Source organism: Hevea brasiliensis, chromosome 8 (assembly GCF_030052815.1).
Source record: "Hevea brasiliensis isolate MT/VB/25A 57/8 chromosome 8, ASM3005281v1, whole genome shotgun sequence".
Taxonomy (NCBI): Eukaryota; Viridiplantae; Streptophyta; class Magnoliopsida; order Malpighiales; family Euphorbiaceae; genus Hevea; species Hevea brasiliensis.
The window spans coordinates 988,855-1,003,421 of record NC_079500.1 but is presented as its reverse complement, the minus strand read 5'-3'; the positions used below and the strand labels follow the sequence as shown (position 1 = coordinate 1,003,421).

Sequence of the window (14,567 nt, the reverse complement as noted above, 5' to 3'; positions counted from 1 at the left end):
GTGTGATTTATTCTTTGACTTCATAATTTTTTATGAGCCTATATAACTTCAAATTGATGTCTCCTATTAGAATAAAGATTTACATTACTATTATCTGGAAAATAAAATATTGTAACAATAAAAACACATGATAACTTTATTAAATGAAAAAAATAAAATCATAAAAACTCAAAATCTGCCAATTTTTTCACTAAAAAAAATCTATTTTAAATATATATAAATGTGAGAGTTATTTAAAAAAAAAAAAAAAAAGAAAGGAGAGGTATTGCCACCCCTAATCAATGACATCTAAATAGTAAATCAAAGAGATTAAAGGAGAAAAATGACATCTAAATGGTAAATTAAAGAGATTAAAGGAGAAAAATAATCTCTTAATTATAAATATTAAAAACAAATGTTACTTTCTTCATTCGTTTTTATTTATTATTTTTTAAAATTTGTTATTTATAATTATTTATTATTTTAAAAAAATTAAAGGGTATTAATTATTTTTTTAATTTTATATCTATTAAATATAATAATTAATTTTATAATTTTGAAAATTTGTTTTATTATTATTTTTAATTAAATAAAATAAAAAAATAATTTAATTAAAATAAAAAATTTATTATAATTTAAATGATTTAATTAAATTCGTAGGCGGGTATGTAACGATGAGATGTTGAAGTAGTAATTTAATATGGGACATGTGCTCCACGTGGGAGTGATATACAAAATGGGGTCCAAACGTGACCGGAGAAGACACGTGCGAAAAAGACAACAAAACACAGCGTTGGGCAAACGTCGGCCAGCCGATGGAAATCTGTTCTTGCTTTTCAGTGAGTTGCACCTCGTGTTCTTCATGGCAGTTTTAAAATATTTAAAATACATGAAAAATAATTCAATTTAAAATTAAATTAAATTGATATTATTTAATTTAAAAATTAAAATAGAATCAGTTACTCTAATTTCGAATAAATTATAATTTATTATAAAAAAGACTTTTTAAAAAAAATGATATGTATTATTATCAATTTTTTGATTATGATGTTAAATTAATGTAATATATTTTTATATATAAGTATTTTTATATTTAAATAAAATTATTAAAATTTAAAAAATAAAAAGTAATTTTCTCTTGAAATTATTTTTTTTTAAATGAATTAATTTTTTTTATTAATTTATTTTTTTTAAATATCTGAAATATTAAAAAATGTAAAAATTTTTTTCAGTAAAATAAAAAAAAAGGCCAAATGAGAAATAATTAATTTTGGTGCAATCATTATGAAAATAAGACAAAATAAGAAAGAGATAAGGATTCCATTAAAAAACAATAATGAATGACATCAAGAACGACAGACATTTTTAATAATATTTGTTAAGACATATATATACTATTTTAGATGCGTCATTACTACAAGTTGGTGATTTTTTTTTTTAATTTTTCAATTAAAATAAACCAAATGGCATGATCTCAAAGGTGAAAACAGCCCAAGCCTTTACGTCATTTAGTTCAGAGCATGGTGGAGAAAATATGACCTTATTATTTTCCCAAGAAAGTGACGACCCTACGGGATATGCATGGAATTTTGTTCTTGTTTCCATGTATCTATTTACAAAATTATACCTCATTATCTCCGAACGTGACCAATGTTGTTCAAGCTTTCTTTATGCTCTACATCAAAATATATATTGGTAGAATGCGAGATCATTTTTAGGGATCATGAAATGACCAGTGCGTAAGTTTATCCAAAATAAATAGATAAATAAACTGAAATCATTAAATGAATAAAATAATAGTATGCATTGGGATCATAAACCAAATCTTTGTATTGCCTTCAATTAATGAATCTGGCCTAACAAATTCTTGAATTCAATTTTTTTTTTTTTAACTTTAAGGTATAACGATTACAGTCCCCTTATACTTGAAGTTCAGATCATTAATTGACATCCTCATTTTAACATAATCCGATAAAAAATGACTTATCATCGAATTCGAGGTAGTTTCTAATAAAATGAACCATTAGACAACTTGCCGCAATCTCCTTGCATTCCTATTAAGAGACAGTATCTAGCTATCATAATGGTACCATGAGTCGAATCGAGGTAGGATAAGGTCATCTTATTAAATTAATCATCAAATTACCACGCTTGGTGGAATTCTTGAATTCAACTTAATATATCAAAATTTCGGTTGCTAAATTTAATTAAACAATAATTAAATCAAAACTACAATATATTGCATGTCAAATTCTATATAGAATTATAATTTAAATCAAGCCGAAATGAAATGAATTTTACAATTTTAGTTCTAATCATCTTAAACTTTCAATTGAAATTGATATGGTGATCATCGATCCCTAATTTAACCCACATATCTATAAAATAATGCTGAGATGGAGATTTTGTTAGGTTAATTTTCAGCATTGGAATATTTAATTTGAAATATTAAAACTCTAAAACAATGCTGGAATTCAGCATATCTACCATTGTAAGATTATGTAAAGGATTACATTATTGGCTTGGTTTGATTAATGATGGTACTCGAGGTCATAGCTGGCTCAATTATTAAGGGCATGGGCCACTGCTGAAGCTGGTCACATTCATACCTAAACATTAAGTTTCTGTATGTGGTGGTAGTGTAGATCTTCAGCATGCATTTACATGGCTTTACAGGACAAGATTGGAAAGTGAAAAATTAAATAGAGAGGTTTGGTGAGGGGAGGGGTGGATGGATGGTTTGAACGTGTCACAGAAGCAAATGGAAGGGGGAATATGTAATAAAGTGGTGAGGAATGGTCCATTGAGGGGGGCAAATTACCAAAGGGGTGATATTGAAAAATTAAATTACCAAAAGGGGTAGAATATAAACTATTTACTAAAAAAGGATGAAAATTAATGAGAGAGAGAGAGAGAGAGAGACTCAACTATGACTAGTGTCTAGAAGTCAAAATGAAATTAAATTAATTTATGTGGATTGAAATGAAAAAAAAATGTTGAAAATAGAAAAAAAATTAAAAAATACATGTGGCAGCAAGGTGCTACCATAAGTAGCAACCAACTTGTCATCTGACGCATTCTACTTTATCGTATGGCGTGAAGTTGATAAAGTGAAAAAAAAAAAATACTTGTCTGGCGTGAGCTGATAAAGCAAAAAAAATAAATAAATAAAAAAGTTACCTGACTGTTAGGCGCTATTATAGATAGCAACCAAGTGCCTGATAGTCTTGTCTCGCTTGAAATTTCATGAGTGAAAATAGAAAAAAAAAATTATGTCAAGTGCTTAGTTGCTACATATAGTATTGCCTAGCTACCAAGTAACTTTTTTCATTATTTTTTTTTTCTGGTTTCACTTTATCATCTCACGCCATATGAGTAATTTTTTTTTTGTTTTCATTTTATCAGCTTCACACTAGACTAGACGATAAAGTGGAATGTGTCAGATGTCAAGTTGGTTGCTACTTATGGTAGCACATTGTTGCCACATGCATATATTTTTTTAATTTTTTCCCCTGTTTTCAACATCATTTTTTCTATTTTAGTCCACATAAATTAATTTAATTTCATTTTGACCCCTAGACGCTAGTCATAGTTGAATCTCCCTCTCTTTTTCTACCGGCTCATCAATTTTCACCATCCTTTTGGTAAATAGTTTATATCTCACTCCCTTTTGGTAATTTAATTTTTCAATGTTATCCCCTTGGTAATTTGCCCCATTGAGGCAGATAAACATAGGGTTGGAAAGAGAAACAAGGGTAGAGATGATAATAGGTAGAATATTTTTTGATATTTAATTTGACTATTGAATTCAAGTAGTATATAGTTGAGTTTGGAATAAATTCGAATTTTAGAAAGAATACAAATTTTATGTGTTAGGTTTCTTCTACTTTAATTTGTTTATGTAAATAACTATTAAGTAAAAAAAAATTTATAATAATATTTATAAACTTTTTATATATTATATTCTAAATAAATAGTATTTACATTTTTAGTGAATTATTAAATTTTATTAATGAAAAATATATTTTATTAAGATTATTAATTAAAATATATAAAGTTAAATAGATTTGGATAGTTTTAATTTAATTAGAGATGGATTGGATATTAAAATACCAACGAGTTCGGATATGATAATTTTTATGAATATTCTATCCATTATCATTACGAGAGAAATTTTAGCATATAACTATTATATGTATAATGATTTTATTATAATTATTAATTATGATAAGCCCCATATAAGTCTCATCGTAATCAACTGTTAAAATTTATTCGTTATATATACAATAATTACATGACATAATTTATCAATACATTATAGATTATCACCATAACAATTTGTTCAGTCTTCTTTACTGATTTGGACAACTCCAGCATAAAACTTAGTTAGTATATCTTTTTTTTCTCTCAACCCATATATAAATTGAATCATTTTTCTTTTTATAGACAGAATAATTATTCACGTATAGAGAGAATAATTGTACAACTTTCACATTTTGTACAATAAAATTTCTCTAACCTTTAATTATCGATTTTTTAGTTAAAAGCTGACTTGGACAGCTCCAGCATAAAATTTAGTCAGTATTTCTCTTTTCTCTCTCAACTCGTGTAAATTGAATCATTCTCCTTTCTATAGACATAATAAATTTTCATGTATAAAGAGAATAATTTTATACTTTGTATAGGAGAGAAGAGAGAAATGTTGACAAAACACTATGTGCGAGCTGTTCACATCAGTTTCTAACTGGAAAATTAATAATTGAAAGTCAGAGGAATTCTATTGTGCAAAATTTGAAAGTTTAGGGAGTTTTATGTTATATTTTTTAAGTTGAAGGACTATAATATTACAACTATATAAGTTTAGGGCCAATTATTAAAATTTATCCCTAACTTTTAAATTGTGTTGACTTGAGGAACCATAACATGGGTAGTTGTATGTTACATAAAAAAAATAATAATAATAAAACTTAGGAAATATACAAAAATATACACGTTTACCACAATGTCTAAATCATAGATGTGACCCTCTTGGCCTCTTCATACTATATATAAATTCACGCATCTCCTCAGTTGCCATCCATAGCCAAAGCTTGTATACACGTTTACCACAATGTCTAAATCATAGATGTGACCCTCTTGGCCTCTTCATACTATATAAATTCACGAATCTCCTCAGTTGCCATCCATAGCCAAAGCTTGTATTGCTCTTCCCCATCATCATCAACCTCTTCATCAATCTCAAAAATGTTAAGCTCTCAGATTCAGAAGCTAAATTCAACAAAACCCTTTTCTCTTTTGCCACCAAAACCTTCTCTTTCTAGCCATGGAAACACTTCCTTCCCTACTTATTATAAGCAGCAGAAATGCTTCCCTTGGAAAAACCCAAGCCTTAGCGTGCGTGCTAGTATCGTTGATAAGGCTATATCAGCAATTAAACATCACAATGAAGCTGTTACAGTGAAGGCAACTACTACTGTTAAAGTAACAGTTGGTGGACTCATCTCTAGTGTTGGTATCACACAACCTCTTGATGAGATCACAGATGTCATTGGTAAAAGTCTCCTTTTGGAGCTTGTTAGTGCAGACCTTGATTCCAGTAAGTATTATATTAACATATACCCTCAAGCTTGTTAGAAAAGAATTATGGAACTCACATGGTTTAATTCTTGAACAGAAACCGGGCTGGAGAAGGATACGGTCAAGGCATATGCTCATATTCATCTAGGGATTCAGAAGCCTGGTGAGGTGAACTTAGAGGCAACACTCAAGGTTCCAGATGGATTCGGTGAGGTTGGTGCTGTCCTGATAGAGAATGAACATCACAAGGAAATCTTCATCGAGAGCATAGTTCTTGAAGGGTTCCCTCAGGGTCCTATTACTGTTTCATGTAATTCATGGGCTCATTCCAAACATGATAACCCTAAGAAGAGAATTTTCTTCACCAACAAGGTCTTATATTCATAATCGCAGAGTCTTCTTTTCCTTTAATTATTATCTCAAGAAAAAAAAAAAATCTGAATCTGACCTTTTTTTTTTTTTTTTGGTCCTGTTAACCAGTCATATTTACCAGCCGACACACCAGATGGATTGAAGAGGCTACGAGAGGAGGAGTTGGAAAATCTACGAGGAAATGGACAAGGAGAGAGACAGTCATTTGAGAGGATCTATGACTATGATACATATAATGACCTTGGAGATCCTGAATCCAGCCAAGACCTTGCAAGACCTGCTCTCGGCGGCAAAGAGCACCCCTACCCCAGGCGTTGTAGAACAGGACGTCCTCGCACCAAAAAGGGTAATCACAATTCTATGTATTTTTTTAATTATCAAGGTTAGGTCTCCATAAAAACCAATATAATTAACAATATCTATTGGCATAATTAATAAATGTTAAATCAAATTAAAGAAAACCCAAGAAAGAATTACTCTAGTAACTCATACGTATAAGAAGCATGTGCTCTTTCACTCACCATAGCTGTGGAATCCACTTTTCATAATTTATGGAGAAGTATATATTTATATGAGTATAAGAAATACCAAAATTTAATATTTCTAATACATTTAATAATTTTTTGTGTATGCCTACATGGTCAGTCAGAAAATTTTAATTGGGGAGCCAATCATAATATATCAATAAAATATTTTTCACGTACACATGAGCACACATATATAATAGAGTATAAAATATATAGTAAATAAAAATAATACAAGATTTCAAACTTTAAGAATTATTTATCAATTAAAAAATTATAATAAAATCTCTATAATAAGTATTACAAATTATAGTTTTGATTATTATATAACTTTATAATATAAATTATATTATTTAAAAAATAAAAATCAGTAGCATCAAAGTATTATGTCAAATTTTTATATAAAATTCATAAATTCAAAAGTCAGAAAACAAGCATAAACTATAAATAACTAAATTATATGACATAATAGTATAAGAGTAAAAAAAAATCATTAAAATTAAAGAGACATGTAAAATTAGAGTTTGGTAAAATAATAAAGTCAATATATCATATAAAAACAAATATATATTTAATAAGTTGATGAATTCAAAATTTACATAAAAGTTAAGATTGCAAGTTTTATCTACTTGTGCTTATGTAAATAAAATAATTTTTTAATTAGAATGGAATAAAGGAGAGAAAGCAAAATGAAAGAGAATGTATTTAAAAAAAATTATATTTATTAAAGCAAAAAAAAAAAATCCCAATTGTACGATAGAAAATTATTAGATTAACTTTTTATTTCATTTTCATCAAATAATTACTACTAATAAATAATAAAAAATTAAAATAATTGAATTTTTTTAAAGATAATTTTTTAATTGAACTTTTGTATTTATTTAATAGCAACTAAATAATTTTAATATTTAATTTAGATAATAAAATATAAATTATTAGAGATCAATAATAAAAAATTTGAGGGGGCACCTAGCTCCTCTCCGCCCCTGATTACAGGAGATCAGATATTTAAATCCTATAAGATTTCTAATTAGCATTTCTGAAAAAAAAAAGAATGAATATTGGAGATTTGGTTACCACTTAATAGGATTCTAACCTTTGGAATTGTGACATGGTATCGATTGCAGACCCATTAACAGAATCAAGAAGCGGTGATTTTTATGTACCAAGGGATGAGGCATTTGCGGAGTTGAAGCAAGCTTCATTCGGTATAAATACAGTAAGATCTCTGTTGCACGCCCTGGTGCCTACCATAGAGACTGCAATTCTTGAAGCTTGGATTCCCATACTTCACTGCCATAGACAAACTATTTAACGACGGAATTGATTTGCCAAAAGATGTTAAAAAACCTTGGTACCTTCAGACGCTGTTACCAAGAACTGTGAAAGCTGTTAAGGAAACTGGAGATGAACTCTTGCTCTTTGAGACCCCTGAACTCTTTGAGAGTATGGCTTTCCTCTCTTCCTTTAATTAGTCACATTTGAGCGAACATGCATGTATAATTTCTCCCATAAATGAATTTTTTTTTCTTGCAGGAGAAAAATTTTCTTGGTTCAGCGATGAAGAATTTTCTCGTCAAACTCTTGCCGGTCTTAATCCATATGGCATACAGTTAGTTACGGTAAGGCTAACTTTAATTTGCTAACGGTACTGAATCGTTTTCAAAACTTTGAAGTTTTGACTTCGAACCTGAATAAGAACAAATAATAAAAAAAGACTAAATTCGTGAATTTTTTCTCTCAGGAATGGCCTCTGACGAGCAAACTTGATCCTAAAATCTATGGTCCTCCTGAATCAGCGATCACAAAGGAAATAGTTGAAAAAGAAATCAGAGGCTTCATGACGGTTGAAGAGGTAAATACAATAACAAACTATCGATAAGCTGAAATGAAGAATTTTCTTGTTTTTTACCTAAACAAGTCTTCAAAATTGGTGGTTTTATAGGCTTTGAAGCAAAAGAGGCTATTTATATTGGATTACCATGATATTCTGTTACCATATGTGGCCAAAGTAAGGGAGCTTGAAGGCACCACTTTATATGGTTCCAGGACTTTGTTCTTCCTTGTGAATGATAGCACACTGAGGCCTGTTGCTATCGAACTCACTCGCCCACCTATCGGTGACAAGCCTCAATGGAAACAAGTGTTTACACCAGGCCATTATTCCACTAGTTGTTGGCTATGGAGGTTGGCTAAGGCACATGCCATAGCTCATGACTCTGGCATCCACCAACTTGTATCTCACTGGTAACTGTTTTACAGGGTCTTTCCTGGGCTAATTGAATTCATCCACTGTGAGAAACGCTAAATCTAACCCAAAAGCCTAACGTTTGCAATCATGATCTTTTTTTTTGCAGGCTGAGAACACACTGCTGTGTAGAGCCATACATAATTGCAGCTAATAGACAGCTTAGTGAAATGCATCCTATCTATAGACTTCTACATCCTCATTTCCGATACACAATGGAAATCAATGCTCTTGCTCGGGAAAAGCTCATCAATGCAGGTGGGATCATTGAAAGCACTTTCTCTCCTGGCAAGTACTCCATCGAGCTTAGCTCTGTTGCTTATGACAAGCTCTGGCGTTTCGATACAGAAGCATTGCCAGCTGACTTGATCAGCAGGTACTTCGTTAATTAATGGTTCAATAATTTATTTATATTCAATAATGCAAGCCAATTGAATTGATCGTTTGCTTGGTTAATTTTCAGGGGAATGGCAGTTGAGGATCCAACAGCAAAGCATGGCCTGAAGCTAACAATCGAAGACTATCCATTTGCCAATGATGGTCTAATGCTTTGGGATGCAATTAAGCAATGGGTAACTGATTATGTGAACCACTACTACCCAGAAGCAAGAAAGGTCAAAACTGACAGCGAACTTCAAGCATGGTGGGAAGAAGTTAGAACTAAAGGCCATGGAGACAAGAAGGATGAACCATGGTGGCCTGTCCTGAACACCCAACAAGACTTGATTCAAGTTTTAACCGCCATAATTTGGGTAACTTCAGGTCATCATGCAGCTGTGAACTTTGGCCAATATGTGTTTGCTGGTTACTTCCCCAACAGGCCAACAATTGCTAGGAACAATATGCCAACTGAGGATCCAGCAAAGGAGGACTTCGAACTCTTCTTGAAGAAACCAGAACACGTATTGTTAAAATCCTTCCCTTCACAGCAGCAAGCAACTAAAGTGATGGCTATTTTGGATGTTCTATCAAGCCATTCACCCGATGAGGAGTATATTGGAGACACATTGGAACCATCCTGGGAAGCAGATCCTGTCATTAAAACTGCATATGAAAGGTTCAGTGCGAGACTGACGGAGCTTGAAGCTACCATTGATGAAAGGAATAATGATTTGAAGAATACAAATAGGGCTGGAGCTGGAGTTGTTCCCTATGAACTCTTGAAGCCATTCTCTGAATCTGGTGTCACAGGGAAGGGTGTTCCCAATAGCATTTCAATCTAAGTTAGTTACTTTTAATGAGGAAAAATAATAGATGTTAACACATGTTCTTGAAATATGTGGTAAAAAGCTCCATGATCTATGTAATTTGGTCTGTATCAAATAAATAAACGTGCCTGTGGTAGCGTTCTGATTGAGAAAGTTGATGTTTGAAGGCAGAGCTACCCTTCTTATTATGCAACTGATCAATCAATTAAAAAATTTTAAAAAAAGTTGTGCATCGAATTGTATGATACTATGACTATAAATATATTCAAAATTATTGAATGTGTGCATCAGTAGCTGCAGGGTTGCTGATAAGGAGGCTGACATGGCTAGCAGAGATGGCAGCACATGTGAAACTGAGGATGCAAGCTCAGGTTTTAATGCCAGGTGTCTTTAAGATCAGATTGTAAGGGTTGCAACTGATATTCAATGCAACATATGCTCTTTGACCTAGTTTTTAGGAGATTAGTTTTGATTTTCTGTTATTTACTAGCTGTTAAGGTTAGTAGCTAAAGTTTAGGAAGTTTGTTGCTCTTATTTCTGTTTTTTAGTTGCAAACTCATGTATTTAAGCAGATCATTATTCAATAAAAAATTACCTTCTTCCATTTTCTTTTGTTCTTTATATGCTCTCTTAGTTAAGTATAACTAATATTTGCAACATATTGGTATCAGAGCAGTCTTCTTAAAGGGACTTGTGCGTGAACCAAGTGAACCTCACCAAAAAGGCCTAAACACCTTGCTTCCATCCATTAAATAAATGGATTCTGAAACACCATTCACAGCTCTAGCACCACCAGTGTTTAATGGTGACAATTATCATGTCTGGGCAGTCAGAATGGAGGCACACCTAGAGGCAAATGATCTCTGGGAAGCTGTTGAGGAAGACTACGAAGTTCTTCCATTACCAGACAATCCAACACTGGCACAGCTCAGAAATCATAAGGAAAGGAAAGCAAGAAAGTCAAAGGCAAGAGCTTCTTTGTTTGCTGCTGTCTCACCAGCAATTTTCACCAGAATTATGACCATGAAATCAGCATTTGAAATTTGGAATTTCCTCAAGAATGAATATGAAGGAGATGAGAGGATCAAGGGAATGCAAGTGCTGAATCTAGTCAGAGAATTTGAGATGCAGAAAATGAAAGAGTCTGAGACAATTAAAGAATATGCTGATAAGCTTCTTAGCATTGTCAACAAGGTAAGATTACTTGGTTCTGAATTTTCTGATTCAAGAATAGTTCAGAAAATACTAGTAACTATTCCTGAAAGATTTGAAGCTACCATTTCTTCCTTGGAAAATGCTAAAGATCTGTCAAGAATCAGCTTGGCAGAACTTCTAAATGCTTTGCAGGCCCAAGAACAAAGAAGAATAATGAGGACTGAAGGTTCTGTGGAGGGAGCATTGCAAGCTAAATTGCAAATCAACCAAGGAGAAAAAGGCAAGAAAAAGAAAAACAAAAAGAAGAACTTTGGCACACCAGAAGCAGCTGCTAACACTGGCAACAGTAGTGGAGGAAACAACAAAGAATTTCCTCCTTGCAGACACTGTGGCAAAAAGGGTCATCCACCTTTCAAGTGTTGGAGAAGACCTGATGTTAAGTGCAATAAGTGCAACAAGTTGGGGCATCATGAGAGAATCTGCAAAAGCAATTTTCAGCAGAGGAATGAGGCTCAAGTTGCAGACCAGCAGGAGGAGGAAGAGCAGTTGTTTGTAGCAACCTGTTTTGCAAGCAGCAGCTCAAGTGAATGTTGGCTAGTGGATAGTGGTTGTACCAATCACATGACCTATGATCAAGAGCTTTTTAGAGAGCTAGACAGATCAGAGGTATCAAAAGTCAGAATTGGCAATGGTGAGCATATTATCACAAAGGAAAGGGAACTGTAGCCATTGAAAGTTGCACAGGTATAAAATTAATTACTGATGTTCTGTTTGTACCTGATATTGACCAAAATTTGCTAAGTGTGGGACAGTTACTTGAGAAGGGATTTAAAGTCATTTTTGAAGATAAGCAATGTTTAATCAAGGATGCCAATGATAAGGAAGTCTTCAGAATCAAAATGAGAGGCAAAAGCTTCTCACTAGATCCATTGAAGGAGGAGCAAGCAGCTTATCCTATTGCTATGAGCAACACAGAGACCTGGCATAAAAGACTAGGTCATTTTCATCATGCAGCAGTCTTGTCTATGCAAAAGAAGCAGTTGGTTCAGGGATTGCCTCACTTGGAATCTGATGTGCCAAATTGTAAGGCTTGTCAGTTTGGCAAGCAAGCAAGATTACCCTTCTCACAATCAACTTGGAGAGCAACTAAGAAGCTACAACTCATTCACACTGATCTGGCTGGACCTCAGAGAACTCCTTCACTTAAAGGCAGTAAATATTACATAGTTTTCATTGATGACTTCACCAGAATGTGTTGGATTTATTTTCTCAGGTTTAAGTCAGAAGTTGCAGGAGTTTTCTTGAAATTCAAGCAGTGGATTGAGAACCAAAGTGGCTGCAAGATTAAAGTTCTAAGGTCTGACAATGGCAAAGAATATACTTCAGAACAATTTAACTTGTTCTGTGATGAAGCAGGCATTGAGCATCAACTCACTGCTCCATACACTCCACAACAGAATGGAGTGAGTGAAAGGAAGAATAGAACAATTGTGGAAATGGTACGGTGCATGCTCTATGAAAAAGGATTGCCTAAGGAGTATTGGGCAGAGGCTGCAAACACTGCAGTATTTCTGCTAAACAGGCTTCCCACCAAAGCAGTAAATGGGAAGACTCCTTTTGAGGCTTGGTATGGTTACAAGCCCTCTTTGCAAAATTTTAAAGTGTTTGGATGCTTGTGTTTTACTCATGTGCCACAGATTAAAAGAGACAAGCTTGACAAGAAAGCTGAGCCTGGCATCTTTGTGGGATATAGCTCAATATCTAAGGCTTATAGAATTTTCCAACCTCAAACAAGGAAAATTCTCATAAGCAGGGATGTGCACTTCATAGAGAATGAGCAATGGAGCCGAATCTGCGAGAAAGAAGGCGATTGCGATCCTATACAAAATCAGGATGAGATAGTTGATGACCCTCCTGTAAGAGGCACTAGATTGCTCTCTGATGTTTATCAGAGATGCAGTGTTGCTATTCTTGAACCAGCAGGATATGAAGAGGCTAAAAATGATCCAAGATGGATGGTTGCAATGCAGGAGGAGTTAAGAATGATTGAGAAAAATCAGACATGGGAGCTGGTTGATAGACCTGAGCACAGAAAAGTCATTGGTGTCAAATGGGTGTTTAGAACCAAGCTAAATGCAGATGGCTCCATTAACAAGCACAAGGCAAGGCTAGTGGTGAAAGGCTATGCTCAAGTGTTTGGTGTAGATTACTCAGAAACTTTTGCTCCTGTAGCAAGATTGGACACTATCAGGTTGCTGCTGGCATTGGCTGCTCAATATAGGTGGAAGGTATTTCAACTCGACGTGAAATCAGCTTTTCTCAATGGATATCTACAAGAGGAAATTTTTGTTGAACAGCCAGAGGGATTTGTTGTAAATGGTCAAGAGAACAAAGTTTATCTCCTTAAGAAAGCTCTATATGGATTGAAACAGGCTCCAAGGGCTTGGTACAGCAGAATTGATCAACACTTGCTGGACCAAGGCTTTGTGAAGAGTCTGAGTGAGTCCACTCTTTATGTTAAGCATGCTGACAAAAATCTTGTGATTGTCTCACTTTATGTAGATGATCTTTTAGTCACAGGAAGCAATGAAGCTCTTATTGAGCAATTCAAGAAAGAAATGACAAGGGTGTTTGAGATGACAGACTTGGGAGCTATGGCATTCTTTCTTGGCATGGAGATTAAACAAAATCAGCAGGGCATTTTCATATGCCAAAAGAAGTACGCTAAGGAGATCCTAAAGAAATTTCAGATGGAGGAGTGCAAGCCAATGAGCACTCCTATGAATCAAAAGGAAAAGTTTTGCAAGGAAGATGGAACTGAGAAAGTGGAGGAGACTAACTACAGAAGTCTTATTGGTTGCTTGATGTATCTCACAGCAACAAGACCTGATATACTACATGCTGTGAGTGTTCTGTCCAGATTCTTACATTGTGCTAGTGAATTGCATCTTAAAGCTGCTAAACGTGTGCTTAGATATGTCAAAGGAACAGTTGATCATGGAATTTTGTTTCAACAAAACCAAGATTTTCAGTTTCTTGGTTTCTCGGATAGTGACTGGGCTGGTTCCTATGATGATATGAAAAGTACTTCAGGGTATTGCTTCACACTTGGTTCAGGAGTATTTTCATGGAGTTCAAAAAAACAGGAGATAGTGGCTCAGTCAACTGCTGAAGCAGAGTTCATTGCTGCAACAGCAGCAGTGAATCAAGCTTTGTGGCTCAGAAAATTATTGGCTGATCTGCATATGGAACAAAAGGAAAGCACAAAAGTCTTTGTGGATAATCTGGCAGCTATAGCCATTGCCAACAATCCAGTTTTTCATGGAAAAACAAAGCATTTTAGTATAAAGTTGTTCTTTCTCAGAGATGTTCAAAAAGATGGTGCAGTGTGCTTGAAGTATTGCAAGACTGAAAACCAGCTAGCAGATATCTTCACTAAAGCTCTTCCTAGAAGCAAGTTTGAGTTTCTAATAGAGAAACTTGGAATCTCCACCCACTGATGCA

At 33.5% G+C, this 14,567-nt stretch overlaps 1 pseudogene; it reads left to right on the top strand.

The window, feature by feature from the left end:
• Positions 1-5,165: 5,165 nt before the first annotated feature.
• LOC131182193 (linoleate 13S-lipoxygenase 2-1, chloroplastic-like) lies at positions 5,166-9,961 on the top strand (annotated as a pseudogene).
• The last annotated feature ends 4,606 nt before the right edge of the window (positions 9,962-14,567 follow it).